Raw genomic sequence first — 20,643 nt, forward strand, 5'->3', positions numbered from 1 at the left:
GACTGTGGAGCTCCAGAAAGCTCACGATGGAAGGCAAGGCACTTGTCCTGCGGAGTGAAGTTTTGCCTGTGCTCCAATATACCGCACAGGCCTGACCTCCCCATACCACCGTTTGCAAGGCCATCACCCGGACAGTGTTTGGCTTCGTCTGGGGCAAAATGGACAGAGTCAAGAGGACCGTGATGTACAAGGAACCCCGCAAGGGTGGGAAGGGAATACCCGACATCCCCGCTCTGCTGAGGGCCTCCTTTGCATGTGTCACGGTGCAGCGGACTCTTGTAGAAAAGACTGGCTCAGCGGGCAGGTCCATGTCTCGCTTGCTTCTCATGCCCCTCTGGAGACAGCTGGGCTGGGACAAGTGGGACAGCTCCATCCCTTACAGCTGGAACACTCCCTGGTTCTATGGGGATGTTGTCCGGTTTGTGAGGGAGCACCAGCTGGAAGGACTGAAACCAGACCTATGGAAGCCAAAGACAATCCACAAGCTCATCCGAGCTAAGGACTCGACCGAGCTGGTTCCGGGACTCCCCGCAGCCACTGCAGAGACAGTTTGGAACAATGTGGCCTCAAAGCGGCTTACCAATGGACACAAGGACTTGTCGTGGATGGCCGTCATGGGAGGTCTCTCTCTCAGGTCATTCATGCATGCCCGCAACCTGTGCAAGACCCGGTACTGCCCCCGTTGCCCCTACGTGGAGGAAACATCTTTCCACGTGTTTTGGCAGTGCCCCTTTGCACAGGGTCTGTTGGACGCCCTAGAACAGGAACTCAGAGACTCAGTGCCCAGGAGCTGCCTATCGTACCATTCGGTGCTTTACGGCCTGTTCCCTGGGACCCACGACGTGGAGGCCATCCAGGAGGCCTGGCGCCTTATGAACTGTTTTAAGGACGCAGTGTGGCTTGCCAGGAACCGCCTCGTGATCAACAGGGAAAACATGTCCGTCCGGGACTGCCGCAGGTTCATCAAGAACCTGCTTAGAGACTATGCCATCTTGGACAGCTCGGCCGTTGATGAGGAAGAAGAGGAGTGAAGACCCCTCTCCTTCTCCCATGTCTCCCTGAAGATACAGCCCAACAGTTTGGCCCTGTGATCCGCCCCCTCCCTACCCCCACATAGTCGCCCACACCCCTACCCCGATCACAGATTGTATTATTTGGTTTTTGTTTGATCTCTTGTGCCTTTATATTGCAGGATTGAGCTGAATGTTAGAGTAGCATGGTGTGCGATGTATAGCTTAGGGAACCTTTGCTGTGTATTGTACTATCATGCTTTGTGTGACTGTAATTTATTGTACGACTTGTAATGACTGAACGGAAAATAAAGCTCTTTCAATCAAAAAAATCTGTTCTTATCAGTTTAATATCTGATACGTCCCCTATCTGGGGACCATATATTAAATGGATTTTTGAGAACGGGGGCCGATTTCGAAGCTTGCTTCCGTCGCCCTATGCATTGACCCGATATGGCAGTATCTTCGGGTACAGTGCACCACCCCCTTACAGGGTTAAAAAGAAAGATTCCTACTTTCATTGCTACCTGCTTGCTGGCTAGCCAGCTAGCCAGCCCTGTGGGCCTTGCTGCTGCTGCAGCCAAAAAACAAAAGGTGGTGCTGCTGCTGCTTCTGCTGCTTCTGCTTCTGCTTGTGTCTGGCCCCTGTTGGAGCGTCCAGGCACAGGACTTCTGCTGCTGCTGACTAAATGGCCTCCTTAATTGGATCATTTGAGTAGCCAGCACACCTGTGCAGGTAGGGCATGACATGATAGGCAGCTGCCTTGATAGCGGGTGGGTGCTGAATGTTCCTAATTGACAAAATAAGATTAATGCTTATGAAGAAATATAAAATCTCATCCCTTCCCCAATATCGCGCCACACCCCTACCCCTTAATTCCCTGGTTGAACTTGATGGACATATGTCTTTTTTCGACCGTACTAACTATGTAACTATGTAACATAACATGGGGGGGGGGGGGGGTCTCCTGGCTGTTCACACAGGTGTGTCATTGCTGTACATTGACCATGCATTGCTTCTGTGGTATTGCAAAGGCAAAGACAAATGCTTCCAGCCATCCATTGCACTAATGGATTGGTCATCAGCTGGCTGTCTATGTCCCGCATCAATATAGACCAAAGTACAGAGGGTTAGGCTATGCTATTGTGCACCTACCTGATGCATCAGAAGGTGCGAGGCCCTTGCTAAATTCTGTGCACAGACTTTGAGATCTATGCTTTAGACTGTATCTAAACCTGCTCCAACATGGACTGACATTCTGGCCTACTTTCAGCCGATGCGACTTGTCTGTCGCTGAACAGTCGCTTTTTATGTATTCAGCACCTATGTATAATGTTGTAAAAATGCTCTAGAAGCTAAAGTCGCAGAAATGTCACACATATTTGGCCTGCAACTTTCTGTGCGACAAATTCAGACAGGAAAAATCAGTATAAATCCTTAGAAAATTATCCCCCAGTGTCTCCATCTGCTGGCGGTATTGAATAAGCATTGCTGCACTGATGGGGTATGCATTAGACGAAAAAAAAGAAGAAAAAGAAGAATAATACGCCCAGAAAAGAGGCGAAAAGGAGAAAAACGTAAAAAAACGTGAAAAAAAAGTAAGAGGAAGAGAAGGGAAAAAAAGGTGGAAATGGGTTTAAAAGTGATTTCGGCGGAGAAATATATATATATATATATATATATATATATATATATATATATATATATATGCGCACACACACACATAGATATAAACGTATTCTCCGTTGAGATATTGCAGCCGCTGCTGTGTCCAGGCCCAGGAGCCTTAGCACTGTGCTGTGATGTCACTCAATACCACTGACATCACTAGGTGTAAACAACATCTCTCCTTTGCTGTGTATGTGACTATGGAGCTGTTTGGTGATGTCGTCTATTATGGCCTTCATAGAAGCAACAGGAGATTGTTGCATCCATCTTGAACCCTCAGAACTACAGTGCTATGATGTCACTCACTTCCACAGGCCTTGCAGAGTGTAAACAACAACAACCCAGCTTTGTTGTGTATGTAACCATAGGGATTTGTGATGTCACCTAGAACCTTCACAGCAGCGACAGCTTTATGAGGAGCATCAGCACTGCTCTGCCTGAGCAGAACCATCACCGCCATAGGTTGTCAAATAACCCGGATTTAACCCACACAGGTAAGTCCAATGGGGTGCAGGCATGTCCTCTATGCTTACAGCTTCCCGTGGGTGTTGGTTTGATACCGTTTGGGGACAGCCAAGGAGGCATCTGCAGGCAACAAAGGTAGGTGTGTGCTTGTGTGTGTGTTTCCTATGCAGATCCTAAGCCCAGTGTCACATGCAAGTAGGAGGAGTAAGAAGGGTTCCTGGCAAATCCGGGTTATGGATTGCATTTAAAAAGGCCCCGTGGGAGTGCAATGGGCCCCTGTCTTGCTGCTTAGCAATAATGGTATGGGTTTAGGTTCTGCTGTGTGTACTGGTGGTTGACTGCCCCCCAGCCCAGAGTGTGCATGGAAAATTGTCTGGCAGCCTCCCTGACAGCAAGCAGTGATAGTGCCCATGAAGGGGACCTTGTTGGGCCCGCCCCTTTCACGGTTATCGCTTCTCGGCCTTTTGGCTAAGATCAAGTGTAGTATCTGTTCTTATCAGTTTAATATCTGATACGTCCCCTATCTGGGGACCATATATTAAATGGATTTTTGAGAACGGGGGCCGATTTCGAAGCTTGCTTCCGTCGCCCTATGCATTGACCCGATATGGCAGTATCTTCGGGTACAGTGCACCACCCCCTTACAGGGTTAAAAAGAAAGATTCCTACTTTCATTGCTACCTGCTTGCTGGCTAGCCAGCTAGCCAGCCCTGTGGGCCTTGCTGCTGCTGCAGCCAAAAAACAAAAGGTGGTGCTGCTGCTGCTTCTGCTGCTTCTGCTTGTGTCTGGCCCCTGTTGGAGCGTCCAGGCACAGGACTTCTGCTGCTGCTGACTAAATGGCCTCCTTAATTGGATCATTTGAGTAGCCAGCACACCTGTGCAGGTAGGGCATGACATGATAGGCAGCTGCCTTGATAGCGGGTGGGTGCTGAATGTTCCTAATTGACAAAATAAGATTAATGCTTATGAAGAAATATAAAATCTCATCCCTTCCCCAATATCGCGCCACACCCCTACCCCTTAATTCCCTGGTTGAACTTGATGGACATATGTCTTTTTTCGACCGTACTAACTATGTAACTATGTAACATAACATGGGGGGGGGGGGTCTCCTGGCTGTTCACACAGGTGTGTCATTGCTGTACATTGACCATGCATTGCTTCTGTGGTATTGCAAAGGCAAAGACAAATGCTTCCAGCCATCCATTGCACTAATGGATTGGTCATCAGCTGGCTGTCTATGTCCCGCATCAATATAGACCAAAGTACAGAGGGTTAGGCTATGCTATTGTGCACCTACCTGATGCATCAGAAGGTGCGAGGCCCTTGCTAAATTCTGTGCACAGACTTTGAGATCTATGCTTTAGACTGTATCTAAACCTGCTCCAACATGGACTGACATTCTGGCCTACTTTCAGCCGATGCGACTTGTCTGTCGCTGAACAGTCGCTTTTTATGTATTCAGCACCTATGTATAATGTTGTAAAAATGCTCTAGAAGCTAAAGTCGCAGAAATGTCACACATATTTGGCCTGCAACTTTCTGTGCGACAAATTCAGACAGGAAAAATCAGTATAAATCCTTAGAAAATTATCCCCCAGTGTCTCCATCTGCTGGCGGTATTGAATAAGCATTGCTGCACTGATGGGGTATGCATTAGACGAAAAAAAAGAAGAAAAAGAAGAATAATACGCCCAGAAAAGAGGCGAAAAGGAGAAAAACGTAAAAAAACGTGAAAAAAAAGTAAGAGGAAGAGAAGGGAAAAAAAGGTGGAAATGGGTTTAAAAGTGATTTCGGCGGAGAAATATATATATATATATATATATATATATATATATATATATATGCGCACACACACACATAGATATAAACGTATTCTCCGTTGAGATATTGCAGCCGCTGCTGTGTCCAGGCCCAGGAGCCTTAGCACTGTGCTGTGATGTCACTCAATACCACTGACATCACTAGGTGTAAACAACATCTCTCCTTTGCTGTGTATGTGACTATGGAGCTGTTTGGTGATGTCGTCTATTACGGCCTTCATAGAAGCAACAGGAGATTGTTGCATCCATCTTGAACCCTCAGAACTACAGTGCTATGATGTCACTCACTTCCACAGGCCTTGCAGAGTGTAAACAACAACAACCCAGCTTTGTTGTGTATGTAACCATAGGGATTTGTGATGTCACCTAGAACCTTCACAGCAGCGACAGCTTTATGAGGAGCATCAGCACTGCTCTGCCTGAGCAGAACCATCACCGCCATAGGTTGTCAAATAACCCGGATTTAACCCACACAGGTAAGTCCAATGGGGTGCAGGCATGTCCTCTATGCTTACAGCTTCCCGTGGGTGTTGGTTTGATACCGTTTGGGGACAGCCAAGGAGGCATCTGCAGGCAACAAAGGTAGGTGTGTGCTTGTGTGTGTGTTTCCTATGCAGATCCTAAGCCCAGTGTCACATGCAAGTAGGAGGAGTAAGAAGGGTTCCTGGCAAATCCGGGTTATGGATTGCATTTAAAAAGGCCCCGTGGGAGTGCAATGGGCCCCTGTCTTGCTGCTTAGCAATAATGGTATGGGTTTAGGTTCTGCTGTGTGTACTGGTGGTTGACTGCCCCCCAGCCCAGAGTGTGCATGGAAAATTGTCTGGCAGCCTCCCTGACAGCAAGCAGTGATAGTGCCCATGAAGGGGACCTTGTTGGGCCCGCCCCTTTCACGGTTATCGCTTCTCGGCCTTTTGGCTAAGATCAAGTGTAGTATCTGTTCTTATCAGTTTAATATCTGATACGTCCCCTATCTGGGGACCATATATTAAATGGATTTTTGAGAACGGGGGCCGATTTCGAAGCTTGCTTCCGTCGCCCTATGCATTGACCCGATATGGCAGTATCTTCGGGTACAGTGCACCACCCCCTTACAGGGTTAAAAAGAAAGATTCCTACTTTCATTGCTACCTGCTTGCTGGCTAGCCAGCTAGCCAGCCCTGTGGGCCTTGCTGCTGCTGCAGCCAAAAAACAAAAGGTGGTGCTGCTGCTGCTTCTGCTGCTTCTGCTTCTGCTTGTGTCTGGCCCCTGTTGGAGCGTCCAGGCACAGGACTTCTGCTGCTGCTGACTAAATGGCCTCCTTAATTGGATCATTTGAGTAGCCAGCACACCTGTGCAGGTAGGGCATGACATGATAGGCAGCTGCCTTGATAGCGGGTGGGTGCTGAATGTTCCTAATTGACAAAATAAGATTAATGCTTATGAAGAAATATAAAATCTCATCCCTTCCCCAATATCGCGCCACACCCCTACCCCTTAATTCCCTGGTTGAACTTGATGGACATATGTCTTTTTTCGACCGTACTAACTATGTAACTATGTAACATAACATGGGGGGGGGGGGGGTCTCCTGGCTGTTCACACAGGTGTGTCATTGCTGTACATTGACCATGCATTGCTTCTGTGGTATTGCAAAGGCAAAGACAAATGCTTCCAGCCATCCATTGCACTAATGGATTGGTCATCAGCTGGCTGTCTATGTCCCGCATCAATATAGACCAAAGTACAGAGGGTTAGGCTATGCTATTGTGCACCTACCTGATGCATCAGAAGGTGCGAGGCCCTTGCTAAATTCTGTGCACAGACTTTGAGATCTATGCTTTAGACTGTATCTAAACCTGCTCCAACATGGACTGACATTCTGGCCTACTTTCAGCCGATGCGACTTGTCTGTCGCTGAACAGTCGCTTTTTATGTATTCAGCACCTATGTATAATGTTGTAAAAATGCTCTAGAAGCTAAAGTCGCAGAAATGTCACACATATTTGGCCTGCAACTTTCTGTGCGACAAATTCAGACAGGAAAAATCAGTATAAATCCTTAGAAAATTATCCCCCAGTGTCTCCATCTGCTGGCGGTATTGAATAAGCATTGCTGCACTGATGGGGTATGCATTAGACGAAAAAAAAGAAGAAAAAGAAGAATGATACGCCCAGAAAAGAGGCGAAAAGGAGAAAAACGTAAAAAACGTGAAAAAAAAGTAAGAGGAAGAGAAGGGAAAAAAAGGTGGAAATGGGTTTAAAAGTGATTTCGGCGGAGAAATATATATATATATATATATATATATATATATATATATATATATGCGCACACACACACATAGATATAAACGTATTCTCCGTTGAGATATTGCAGCCGCTGCTGTGTCCAGGCCCAGGAGCCTTAGCACTGTGCTGTGATGTCACTCAATACCACTGACATCACTAGGTGTAAACAACATCTCTCCTTTGCTGTGTATGTGACTATGGAGCTGTTTGGTGATGTCGTCTATTACGGCCTTCATAGAAGCAACAGGAGATTGTTGCATCCATCTTGAACCCTCAGAACTACAGTGCTATGATGTCACTCACTTCCACAGGCCTTGCAGAGTGTAAACAACAACAACCCAGCTTTGTTGTGTATGTAACCATAGGGATTTGTGATGTCACCTAGAACCTTCACAGCAGCGACAGCTTTATGAGGAGCATCAGCACTGCTCTGCCTGAGCAGAACCATCACCGCCATAGGTTGTCAAATAACCCGGATTTAACCCACACAGGTAAGTCCAATGGGGTGCAGGCATGTCCTCTATGCTTACAGCTTCCCGTGGGTGTTGGTTTGATACCGTTTGGGGACAGCCAAGGAGGCATCTGCAGGCAACAAAGGTAGGTGTGTGCTTATGTGTGTGTTTCCTATGCAGATCCTAAGCCCAGTGTCACATGCAAGTAGGAGGAGTAAGAAGGGTTCCTGGCAAATCCGGGTTATGGATTGCATTTAAAAAGGCCCCGTGGGAGTGCAATGGGCCCCTGTCTTGCTGCTTAGCAATAATGGTATGGGTTTAGGTTCTGCTGTGTGTACTGGTGGTTGACTGCCCCCCAGCCCAGAGTGTGCATGGAAAATTGTCTGGCAGCCTCCCTGACAGCAAGCAGTGATAGTGCCCATGAAGGGGACCTTGTTGGGCCCGCCCCTTTCACGGTTATCGCTTCTCGGCCTTTTGGCTAAGATCAAGTGTAGTATCTGTTCTTATCAGTTTAATATCTGATACGTCCCCTATCTGGGGACCATATATTAAATGGATTTTTGAGAACGGGGGCCGATTTCGAAGCTTGCTTCCGTCGCCCTATGCATTGACCCGATATGGCAGTATCTTCGGGTACAGTGCACCACCCCCTTACAGGGTTAAAAAGAAAGATTCCTACTTTCATTGCTACCTGCTTGCTGGCTAGCCAGCTAGCCAGCCCTGTGGGCCTTGCTGCTGCTGCAGCCAAAAAACAAAAGGTGGTGCTGCTGCTGCTTCTGCTGCTTCTGCTTCTGCTTGTGTCTGGCCCCTGTTGGAGCGTCCAGGCACAGGACTTCTGCTGCTGCTGACTAAATGGCCTCCTTAATTGGATCATTTGAGTAGCCAGCACACCTGTGCAGGTAGGGCATGACATGATAGGCAGCTGCCTTGATAGCGGGTGGGTGCTGAATGTTCCTAATTGACAAAATAAGATTAATGCTTATGAAGAAATATAAAATCTCATCCCTTCCCCAATATCGCGCCACACCCCTACCCCTTAATTCCCTGGTTGAACTTGATGGACATATGTCTTCTTTCGACCGTACTAACTATGTAACTATGTAACATAACATGGGGGGGGGGGGGGGGGGTCTCCTGGCTGTTCACACAGGTGTGTCATTGCTGTACATTGACCATGCATTGCTTCTGTGGTATTGCAAAGGCAAAGACAAATGCTTCCAGCCATCCATTGCACTAATGGATTGGTCATCAGCTGGCTGTCTATGTCCCGCATCAATATAGACCAAAGTACAGAGGGTTAGGCTATGCTATTGTGCACCTACCTGATGCATCAGAAGGTGCGAGGCCCTTGCTAAATTCTGTGCACAGACTTTGAGATCTATGCTTTAGACTGTATCTAAACCTGCTCCAACATGGACTGACATTCTGGCCTACTTTCAGCCGATGCGACTTGTCTGTCGCTGAACAGTCGCTTTTTATGTATTCAGCACCTATGTATAATGTTGTAAAAATGCTCTAGAAGCTAAAGTCGCAGAAATGTCACACATATTTGGCCTGCAACTTTCTGTGCGACAAATTCAGACAGGAAAAATCAGTATAAATCCTTAGAAAATTATCCCCCAGTGTCTCCATCTGCTGGCGGTATTGAATAAGCATTGCTGCACTGATGGGGTATGCATTAGACGAAAAAAAAGAAGAAAAAGAAGAATAATACGCCCAGAAAAGAGGCGAAAAGGAGAAAAACGTAAAAAAACGTGAAAAAAAAGTAAGAGGAAGAGAAGGGAAAAAAAGGTGGAAATGGGTTTAAAAGTGATTTCGGCGGAGAAATATATATATATATATATATATATATATATATATATATATATATATATATATATGCGCACACACACACATAGATATAAACGTATTCTCCGTTGAGATATTGCAGCCGCTGCTGTGTTCAGGCCAAGGAGCCTTAGCACTGTGCTGTGATGTCACTCAATACCACTGACATCACTAGGTGTAAACAACATCTCTCCTTTGCTGTGTATGTGACTATGGAGCTGTTTGGTGATGTCGTCTATTACGGCCTTCATAGAAGCAACAGGAGATTGTTGCATCCATCTTGAACCCTCAGAACTACAGTGCTATGATGTCACTCACTTCCACAGGCCTTGCAGAGTGTAAACAACAACAACCCAGCTTTGTTGTGTATGTAACCATAGGGATTTGTGATGTCACCTAGAACCTTCACAGCAGCGACAGCTTTATGAGGAGCATCAGCACTGCTCTGCCTGAGCAGAACCATCACCGCCATAGGTTGTCAAATAACCCGGATTTAACCCACACAGGTAAGTCCAATGGGGTGCAGGCATGTCCTCTATGCTTACAGCTTCCCGTGGGTGTTGGTTTGATACCGTTTGGGGACAGCCAAGGAGGCATCTGCAGGCAACAAAGGTAGGTGTGTGCTTGTGTGTGTGTTTCCTATGCAGATCCTAAGCCCAGTGTCACATGCAAGTAGGAGGAGTAAGAAGGGTTCCTGGCAAATCCGGGTTATGGATTGCATTTAAAAAGGCCCCGTGGGAGTGCAATGGGCCCCTGTCTTGCTGCTTAGCAATAATGGTATGGGTTTAGGTTCTGCTGTGTGTACTGGTGGTTGACTGCCCCCCAGCCCAGAGTGTGCATGGGAAATTGTCTGGCAGCCTCCCTGACAGCAAGCAGTGATAGTGCCCATGAAGGGGACCTTGTTGGGCCCGCCCCTTTCACGGTTATCGCTTCTCGGCCTTTTGGCTAAGATCAAGTGTAGTATCTGTTCTTATCAGTTTAATATCTGATACGTCCCCTATCTGGGGACCATATATTAAATGGATTTTTGAGAACGGGGGCCGATTTCGAAGCTTGCTTCCGTCGCCCTATGCATTGACCCGATATGGCAGTATCTTCGGGTACAGTGCACCACCCCCTTACAGGGTTAAAAAGAAAGATTCCTACTTTCATTGCTACCTGCTTGCTGGCTAGCCAGCTAGCCAGCCCTGTGGGCCTTGCTGCTGCTGCAGCCAAAAAACAAAAGGTGGTGCTGCTGCTGCTTCTGCTGCTTCTGCTTCTGCTTGTGTCTGGCCCCTGTTGGAGCGTCCAGGCACAGGACTTCTGCTGCTGCTGACTAAATGGCCTCCTTAATTGGATCATTTGAGTAGCCAGCACACCTGTGCAGGTAGGGCATGACATGATAGGCAGCTGCCTTGATAGCGGGTGGGTGCTGAATGTTCCTAATTGACAAAATAAGATTAATGCTTATGAAGAAATATAAAATCTCATCCCTTCCCCAATATCGCGCCACACCCCTACCCCTTAATTCCCTGGTTGAACTTGATGGACATATGTCTTTTTTCGACCGTACTAACTATGTAACTATGTAACATAACATGGGGGGGGGGGGGGGGGGTCTCCTGGCTGTTCACACAGGTGTGTCATTGCTGTACATTGACCATGCATTGCTTCTGTGGTATTGCAAAGGCAAAGACAAATGCTTCCAGCCATCCATTGCACTAATGGATTGGTCATCAGCTGGCTGTCTATGTCCCGCATCAATATAGACCAAAGTACAGAGGGTTAGGCTATGCTATTGTGCACCTACCTGATGCATCAGAAGGTGCGAGGCCCTTGCTAAATTCTGTGCACAGACTTTGAGATCTATGCTTTAGACTGTATCTAAACCTGCTCCAACATGGACTGACATTCTGGCCTACTTTCAGCCGATGCGACTTGTCTGTCGCTGAACAGTCGCTTTTTATGTATTCAGCACCTATGTATAATGTTGTAAAAATGCTCTAGAAGCTAAAGTCGCAGAAATGTCACACATATTTGGCCTGCAACTTTCTGTGCGACAAATTCAGACAGGAAAAATCAGTATAAATCCTTAGAAAAATTATCCCCCAGTGTCTCCATCTGCTGGCGGTATTGAATAAGCATTGCTGCACTGATGGGGTATGCATTAGACGAAAAAAAAGAAGAAAAAGAAGAATAATACGCCCAGAAAAGAGGCGAAAAGGAGAAAAACGTAAAAAAACGTGAAAAAAAAGTAAGAGGAAGAGAAGGGAAAAAAAGGTGGAAATGGGTTTAAAAGTGATTTCGGCGGAGAAATATATATATATATATATATATATATATATATATATATATATGCGCACACACACACATAGATATAAACGTATTCTCCGTTGAGATATTGCAGCCGCTGCTGTGTCCAGGCCCAGGAGCCTTAGCACTGTGCTGTGATGTCACTCAATACCACTGACATCACTAGGTGTAAACAACATCTCTCCTTTGCTGTGTATGTGACTATGGAGCTGTTTGGTGATGTCGTCTATTACGGCCTTCATAGAAGCAACAGGAGATTGTTGCATCCATCTTGAACCCTCAGAACTACAGTGCTATGATGTCACTCACTTCCACAGGCCTTGCAGAGTGTAAACAACAACAACCCAGCTTTGTTGTGTATGTAAACATAGGGATTTGTGATGTCACCTAGAACCTTCACAGCAGCGACAGCTTTATGAGGAGCATCAGCACTGCTCTGCCTGAGCAGAACCATCACCGCCATAGGTTGTCAAATAACCCGGATTTAACCCACACAGGTAAGTCCAATGGGTGCAAGGCATGTCCTCTATGCTACAGCTTCCCGTGGGTGTTGGTTTGATACCGTTTGGGGACAGCCAAGGAGGCATCTGCAGGCAACAAAGGTAGGTGTGTGCTTGTGTGTGTGTTTCCTATGCAGATCCTAAGCCCAGTGTCACATGCAAGTAGGAGGAGTAAGAAGGGTTCCTGGCAAATCCGGGTTATGGATTGCATTTAAAAAGGCCCCGTGGGAGTGCAATGGGCCCCTGTCTTGCTGCTTAGCAATAATGGTATGGGTTTAGGTTCTGCTGTGTGTACTGGTGGTTGACTGCCCCCCAGCCCAGAGTGTGCATGGAAAATTGTCTGGCAGCCTCCCTGACAGCAAGCAGTGATAGTGCCCATGAAGGGGACCTTGTTGGGCCCGCCCCTTTCACGGTTATCGCTTCTCGGCCTTTTGGCTAAGATCAAGTGTAGTATCTGTTCTTATCAGTTTAATATCTGATACGTCCCCTATCTGGGGACCATATATTAAATGGATTTTTGAGAACGGGGGCCGATTTCGAAGCTTGCTTCCGTCGCCCTATGCATTGACCCGATATGGCAGTATCTTCGGGTACAGTGCACCACCCCCTTACAGGGTTAAAAAGAAAGATTCCTACTTTCATTGCTACCTGCTTGCTGGCTAGCCAGCTAGCCAGCCCTGTGGGCCTTGCTGCTGCTGCAGCCAAAAAACAAAAGGTGGTGCTGCTGCTGCTTCTGCTGCTTCTGCTTCTGCTTGTGTCTGGCCCCTGTTGGAGCGTCCAGGCACAGGACTTCTGCTGCTGCTGACTAAATGGCCTCCTTAATTGGATCATTTGAGTAGCCAGCACACCTGTGCAGGTAGGGCATGACATGATAGGCAGCTGCCTTGATAGCGGGTGGGTGCTGAATGTTCCTAATTGACAAAATAAGATTAATGCTTATGAAGAAATATAAAATCTCATCCCTTCCCCAATATCGCGCCACACCCCTACCCCTTAATTCCCTGGTTGAACTTGATGGACATATGTCTTTTTTCGACCGTACTAACTATGTAACTATGTAACATAACATGGGGGGGGGGGGGGGTCTCCTGGCTGTTCACACAGGTGTGTCATTGCTGTACATTGACCATGCATTGCTTCTGTGGTATTGCAAAGGCAAAGACAAATGCTTCCAGCCATCCATTGCACTAATGGATTGGTCATCAGCTGGCTGTCTATGTCCCGCATCAATATAGACCAAAGTACAGAGGGTTAGGCTATGCTATTGTGCACCTACCTGATGCATCAGAAGGTGCGAGGCCCTTGCTAAATTCTGTGCACAGACTTTGAGATCTATGCTTTAGACTGTATCTAAACCTGCTCCAACATGGACTGACATTCTGGCCTACTTTCAGCCGATGCGACTTGTCTGTCGCTGAACAGTCGCTTTTTATGTATTCAGCACCTATGTATAATGTTGTAAAAATGCTCTAGAAGCTAAAGTCGCAGAAATGTCACACATATTTGGCCTGCAACTTTCTGTGCGACAAATTCAGACAGGAAAAATCAGTATAAATCCTTAGAAAATTATCCCCCAGTGTCTCCATCTGCTGGCGGTATTGAATAAGCATTGCTGCACTGATGGGGTACTGCATTAGACGAAAAAAAAGAGAAAAAGAAGAATAATACGCCCAGAAAAGAGGCGAAAAGGAGAAAAACGTAAAAAACGTGAAAAAAAAGTAAGAGGAAGAGAAGGAAAAAAAGGTGGAAATGGGTTTAAAAGTGATTTCGGCGGAGAAATATATATATATATATATATATATATATATTATATATATATATATATGCGCACTACACACACATAGATATAAACGTATTCTCCGTTGAGATATTGCAGCCGCTGCTGTGTCCAGGCCCAGGAGCCTTAGCACTGTGCTGTGATGTCACTCAATACCACTGACATCACTAGGTGTAAACAACATCTCTCCTTTGCTGTGTATGTGACTATGGAGCTGTTTGGTGATGTCGTCTATTACGGCCTTCATAGAAGCAACAGGAGATTGTTGCATCCATCTTGAACCCTCAGAACTACAGTGCTATGATGTCACTCACTTCCACAGGCCTTGCAGAGTGTAAAACAACAACAACCCAGCTTTGTTGTGTATGTAAACCATAGGGATTTGTGATGTCACCTAGAACCTTCACAGCAGCGACAGCTTTATGAGGAGCATCAGCACTGCTCTGCCTGAGCAGAACCATCACCGCCATAGGTTGTCAAATAACCCGGATTTAACCCACACAGGTAAGTCCAATGGGGTGCAGGCATGTCCTCTATGCTTACAGCTTCCCGTGGGTGTTGGTTTGATACCGTTTGGGGACAGCCAAGGAGGCATCTGCAGGCAACAAAGGTAGGTGTGTGCTTGTGTGTGTGTTTCCTATGCAGATCCTAAGCCCAGTGTCACATGCAAGTAGGAGGAGTAAGAAGGGTTACTGGCAAATCCGGGTTATGGATTGCATTTAAAAAGGCCCCGTGGGAGTGCAATGGGCCCCTGTCTTGCTGCTTAGCAATAATGGTATGGGTTTAGGTTCTGCTGTGTGTACTGGTGGTTGACTGCCCCCCAGCCCAGAGTGTGCATGGAAAATTGTCTGGCAGCCTCCCTGACAGCAAGCAGTGATAGTGCCCATGAAGGGGACCTTGTTGGGCCCGCCCCTTTCACGGTTATCGCTTCTCGGCCTTTTGGCTAAGATCAAGTGTAGTATCTGTTCTTATCAGTTTAATATCTGATACGTCCCCTATCTGGGGACCATATATTAAATGGATTTTTGAGAACGGGGCCGATTTCGAAGCTTGCTTCCGTCGCCCTATGCATTGACCCGATATGGCAGTATCTTCGGGTACAGTGCACCACCCCCTTACAGGGTTAAAAAGAAAGATTCCTACTTTCATTGCTACCTGCTTGCTGGCTAGCCAGCTAGCCAGCCCTGTGGGCCTTGCTGCTGCTGCAGCCAAAAAACAAAAGGTGGTGCTGCTGCTGCTTCTGCTGCTTCTGCTTCTGCTTGTGTCTGGCCCCTGTTGGAGCGTCCAGGCACAGGACTTCTGCTGCTGCTGACTAAATGGCCTCCTTAATTGGATCATTTGAGTAGCCAGCACACCTGTGCAGGTAGGGCATGACATGATAGGCAGCTGCCTTGATAGCGGGTGGGTGCTGAATGTTCCTAATTGACAAATAAGATTAATGCTTATGAAGAAATATAAAATCTCATCCCTTCCCCAATATCGCGCCACACCCCTACCCCTTAATTCCTGGTTGAACTTGATGGACATATGTCTTTTTTCGACCGTACTAACTATGTAACTATGTAACATAACATGGGGGGGGGGGGGTCTCCTGGCTGTTCACACAGGTGTGTCATTGCTGTACAATTGACCATGCATTGCTTCTGTGGTATTGCAAAGGCAAAGACAAATGCTTCCAGCCATCCATTGCACTAATGGATTGGTCATCAGCTGGCTGTCTATGTCCCGCATCAATATAGACCAAAGTACAGAGGGTTAGGCTATGCTATTGTGCACCTACCTGATGCATCAGAAGGTGCGAGGCCCTTGCTAAATTCTGTGCACAGACTTTGAGATCTATGCTTTAGACTGTATCTAAACCTGCTCCAACATGGACTGACATTCTGGCCTACTTTCAGCCGATGCGACTTGTCCTGTCGCTGAACAGTCGCTTTTTATGTATTCAGCACCTATGTATAATGTTGTAAAAATGCTCTAGAAGCTAAAGTCGCAGAAATGTCACACATATTTGGCCTGCAACTTTCTGTGCGACAAATTCAGACAGGAAAAATCAGTATAAATCCTTAGAAAATTATCCCCCAGTGTCTCCATCTGCTGGCGGTATTGAATAAGCATTGCTGCACTGATGGGGTATGCATTAGACGAAAAAAAAGAAGAAAAAGAAGAATAATACGCCCAGAAAAGAGGCGAAAAGGAGAAAAACGTAAAAAAACGTGAAAAAAAAGTAAGAGGAAGAGAAGGGAAAAAAAGGTGGAAATGGGTTTAAAAGTGATTTCGCGGAGAAATATATATATATATAATATATATTATATATATATATATATATATATATATATATGCGCACACACACACATAGATATAAACGTATTCTCCGTTGAGATATTGCAGCCGCTGCTGTGTCCAGGCCCAGGAGCCTTAGCACTGTGCTGTGATGTCACTCAATACCACTGACATCACTAGGTGTAAACAACATCTCTCCTTTGCTGTGTATGTGACTATGGAGCTGTTTGGTGATGTCGTCTATTACGGCCTTCATAGAAGCAACAGGAGATTGTTGCATCCATCTTGAACCCTCAGAACTACAGTGCTATGATGTCACTCACTTCCACAGGCCTTGCAGAGTGTAAACAACAACAACCCAGCTTTGTTGTGTATGTAACCATAGGGATTTGTGATGTCACCTAGAACCTTCACAGCAGCGACAGCTTTATGAGGAGCATCAGCACTGCTCTGCCTGAGCAGAACCATCACCGCCATAGGTTGTCAAATAACCCGGATTTAACCCACACAGGTAAGTCCAATGGGGTGCAGGCATGTCCTCTATGCTTACAGCTTCCCGTGGGTGTTGGTTTGATACCGTTTGGGGACAGCCAAGGAGGCATCTGCAGGCAACAAAGGTAGGTGTGTGCTTGTGTGTGTGTTTCCTATGCAGATCCTAAGCCCAGTGTCACATGCAAGTAGGAGGAGTAAGAAGGGTTCCTGGCAAATCCGGGTTATGGATTGCATTTAAAAAGGCCCCGTGGGAGTGCAATGGGCCCCTGTCTTGCTGCTTAGCAATAATGGTATGGGTTTAGGTTCTGCTGTGTGTACTGGTGGTTGACTGCCCCCCAGCCCAGAGTGTGCATGGAAAATTGTCTGGCAACCTCCCTGACAGCAAGCAGTGATAGTGCCCATGAAGGGGACCTTGTTGGGCCCGCCCCTTTCACGGTTATCGCTTCTCGGCCTTTTGGCTAAGATCAAGTGTAGTATCTGTTCTTATCAGTTTAATATCTGATACGTCCCCTATCTGGGGACCATATATTAAATGGATTTTTGAGAACGGGGGCCGATTTCGAAGCTTGCTTCCGTCGCCCTATGCATTGACCCGATATGGCAGTATCTTCGGGTACAGTGCACCACCCCCTTACAGGGTTAAAAAGAAAGATTCCTACTTTCATTGCTACCTGCTTGCTGGCTAGCCAGCTAGCCAGCCCTGTGGGCCTTGCTGCTGCTGCAGCCAAAAAACAAAAGGTGGTGCTGCTGCTGCTTCTGCTGCTTCTGCTTCTGCTTGTGTCTGGCCCCTGTTGGAGCGTCCAGGCACAGGACTTCTGCTGCTGCTGACTAAATGGCCTCCTTAATTGGATCATTTGAGTAGCCAGCACACCTGTGCAGGTAGGGCATGACATGATAGGCAGCTGCCTTGATAGCGGGTGGGTGCTGAATGTTCCTAATTGACAAAATAAGATTAATGCTTATGAAGAAATATAAAATCTCATCCCTTCCCCAATATCGCGCCACACCCCTACCCCTTAATTCCCTGGTTGAACTTGATGGACATATGTCTTTTTTCGACCGTACTAACTATGTAACTATGTAACATAACATGGGGGGGGGGGGGTCTCCTGGCTGTTCACACAGGTGTGTCATTGCTGTACATTGACCATGCATTGCTTCTGTGGTATTGCAAAGGCAAAGACAAATGCTTCCAGCCATCCATTGCACTAATGGATTGGTCATCAGCTGGCTGTCTATGTCCCGCATCAATATAGACCAAAGTACAGAGGGTTAGGCTATGCTATTGTGCACCTACCTGATGCATCAGAAGGTGCGAGGCCCTTGCTAAATTCTGTGCACAGACTTTGAGATCTATGCTTTAGACTGTATCTAAAACCTGCTCCAACATGGACTGACATTCTGGCCTACTTTCAGCCGATGCGACTTGTCTGTCGCTGAACAGTCGCATTTTATGTATTCAGCACCTATTGTATAATGTTGTAAAAATGCTCTAGAAGCTAAAGTCGCAGAAATGTCACACATATTTGGCCTGCAACTTTCTGTGCGACAAATTCAGACAGGAAAAATCAGTATAAATCCTTAGAAAATTATCCCCCAGTGTCTCCATCTGCTGGCGGTATTGAATAAGCATTGCTGCACTGATGGGGTATGCATTAGACGAAAAAAAAGAAGAAAAAGAAGAATAATACGCCCAGAAAAGAGGCGAAAAGGAGAAAAACGTAAAAAAACGTGAAAAAAAAGTAAGAGGAAGAGAAGGGAAAAAAAGGTGGAAATGGGTTTAAAAGTGATTTCGGCGGAGAAATATATATATATATATATATATATATATATATATATATATATATATATACGCGCACACACACACATATATATAAACGTATTCTCCGTTGAGATATTGCAGCCGCTGCTGTGTCCAGGCCCAGGAGCCTTAGCACTGTGCTGTGATGTCACTCAATACCACTGACATCACTAGGTGTAAACAACATCTCTCCTTTGCTGTGTATGTGACTATGGAGCTGTTTGGTGATGTCGTCTATTACGGCCTTCATAGAAGCAACAGGAGATTGTTGCATCCATCTTGAACCCTCAGAACTACAGTGCTATGATGTCACTCACTTCCACAGGCCTTGCAGAGTGTAAACAACAACAACCCAGCTTTGTTGTGTATGTAACCATAGGGATTTGTGATGTCACCTAGAACCTTCACAGCAGCGACAGCTTTATGAGGAGCATCAGCACTGCTCTGCCTGAGCAGAAACCATCACCGCCATAGGTTGTCAAATAACCCGGATTTAACCCACACAGGTAAGTCCAATGGGGTGCAGGCATGTCCTCTATGCTTACAGCTTCCCGTGGGTGTTGGTTTGATACCGTTTGGGGACAGCCAAGGAGGCATCTGCAGGCAACAAAGGTAGGTGTGTGCTTGTGTGTGTGTTTCCTATGCAGATCCTAAGCCCAGTGTCACATGCAAGTAGGAGGAGTAAGAAGGGTTCCTGGCAAATCCGGGGTTATGGATTGCATTTAAAAAGGCCCCGTGGGAGTGCAATGGGCCCCTGTCTTGCTGCTTAGCAATAATGGTATGGGTTTAGTTCTGCTGTGTGTACTGGTGGTTGACTGCCCCCCAGCCCAGAGTGTGCATGGAAAATTGTCTGCAGCCTCCCTGACAGCAAGCAGTGATAGTGCCCATGAAGGGGACCTTGTTGGGCCCGCCCCTTTCACGGTTATCGCTTCTCGGCCTTTTGGCTAAGATCAAGTGTAGTATCTGTTCTTATCAGTTTAATATCTGATACGTCCCCCTATCTGGGGACCATATATTAAATGGATTTTTGAGAACGGGGGCCGATTTCGAAGCTTGCTTCCGTCGCCCTATGCATTGACCCGATATGGCAGTATCTTCGGGTACAGTGCACCACCCCCTTACAGGGTTAAAAAGAAAGATTCCTACTTTCATTGCTACCTGCTTGCTGGCTAGCCAGCTAGCCAGCCCTGTGGGCCTTGCTGCTGCTGCAGCCAAAAAACAAAAGGTGGTGCTGCTGCTTGCTTCTGCTGCTTCTGCTTCTGCTTGTGTCTGGCCCCTGTTGGAGCGTCCAGGCACAGGACTTCTGCTGCTGCTGACTAAATGGCCTCCTTAATTGGATCATTTGAGTAGCCAGCACACCTGTGCAGGTTAGGGCATGACATGATAGGCAGCTGCCTTGATAGCGGGTGGGTGCTGAATGTTCCTAATTGACAAAATAAGATTAATGCTTATGAAGAAATATAAAATCTCATCCCTTCCCCAATATCGCGCCACACCCCTACCCCTTAATTCCCTGGTTGAACTTGATGGACATATGTCTTTTTTCGACCGTACTAACTAGTAACATAACATGGGGGGGGGGGGGGGGTCTCCTGGCTGTTCACACAGGTGTGTCATTGCTGTACATTGACCATGCATTGCTTCTGTGGTATTGCAAAGGCAAAGACAAATGCTTCCAGCCATCCATTGCACTAATGGATTGGTCATCAGCTGGCTGTCTATGTCCCGCATCAATATAGACCAAAGTACAGAGGGTTAGGCTATGCTATTGTGCACCTACCTGATGCATCAGAAGGTGCGAGACCCTTGCTAAATTCTGTGCACAGACTTTGAGATCTATGCTTTAGACTGTATCTAAACCTGCTCCAACATGGACTGACATTCTGGCCTACTTTCAGCCGATGCGACTTGTCTGTCGCTGAACAGTCGCTTTTTATGTATTCAGCACCTATGTATAATGTTGTAAAAATGCTCTAGAAGCTAAAGTCGCAG

At 46.6% G+C, this 20,643-nt stretch overlaps 8 non-coding genes and 1 pseudogene across 8 annotated transcripts; all 9 read left to right on the top strand.

The window, feature by feature from the left end:
• The first annotated feature begins 1,322 nt into the window (after window positions 1-1,322).
• On the top strand, window positions 1,323-1,495 carry LOC130299139 (U2 spliceosomal RNA; annotated as a pseudogene).
• A 2,096-nt stretch (window positions 1,496-3,591) lies between these two features.
• LOC130299100 (U2 spliceosomal RNA) lies at window positions 3,592-3,782 on the top strand. Its single transcript, XR_008850294.1, has one exon. It is a non-coding gene; the product is annotated as a U2 spliceosomal RNA (small nuclear RNA).
• A 2,079-nt stretch (window positions 3,783-5,861) lies between these two features.
• Window positions 5,862-6,052, top strand: LOC130299101 (U2 spliceosomal RNA). The gene has a single exon (XR_008850295.1). It is a non-coding gene; the product is annotated as a U2 spliceosomal RNA (small nuclear RNA).
• Window positions 6,053-8,140: 2,088 nt separating this feature from the next.
• On the top strand, window positions 8,141-8,331 carry LOC130299102 (U2 spliceosomal RNA). The gene has a single exon (XR_008850296.1). It is a non-coding gene; the product is annotated as a U2 spliceosomal RNA (small nuclear RNA).
• Window positions 8,332-10,434: 2,103 nt separating this feature from the next.
• LOC130299103 (U2 spliceosomal RNA) lies at window positions 10,435-10,625 on the top strand. Its single transcript, XR_008850297.1, has one exon. It is a non-coding gene; the product is annotated as a U2 spliceosomal RNA (small nuclear RNA).
• A 2,091-nt stretch (window positions 10,626-12,716) lies between these two features.
• Window positions 12,717-12,907, top strand: LOC130299104 (U2 spliceosomal RNA). Its single transcript, XR_008850298.1, has one exon. It is a non-coding gene; the product is annotated as a U2 spliceosomal RNA (small nuclear RNA).
• Window positions 12,908-15,001: 2,094 nt separating this feature from the next.
• On the top strand, window positions 15,002-15,191 carry LOC130299129 (U2 spliceosomal RNA). The gene has a single exon (XR_008850322.1). It is a non-coding gene; the product is annotated as a U2 spliceosomal RNA (small nuclear RNA).
• A 2,097-nt stretch (window positions 15,192-17,288) lies between these two features.
• LOC130299105 (U2 spliceosomal RNA) lies at window positions 17,289-17,479 on the top strand. Its single transcript, XR_008850299.1, has one exon. It is a non-coding gene; the product is annotated as a U2 spliceosomal RNA (small nuclear RNA).
• Window positions 17,480-19,575: 2,096 nt separating this feature from the next.
• On the top strand, window positions 19,576-19,767 carry LOC130299135 (U2 spliceosomal RNA). Its single transcript, XR_008850328.1, has one exon. It is a non-coding gene; the product is annotated as a U2 spliceosomal RNA (small nuclear RNA).
• The last annotated feature ends 876 nt before the right edge of the window (window positions 19,768-20,643 follow it).

Source organism: Hyla sarda, unplaced genomic scaffold, assembly GCF_029499605.1.
Source record: "Hyla sarda isolate aHylSar1 unplaced genomic scaffold, aHylSar1.hap1 scaffold_1037, whole genome shotgun sequence".
Lineage (NCBI taxonomy): Eukaryota > Metazoa > Chordata > Amphibia > Anura > Hylidae > Hyla > Hyla sarda.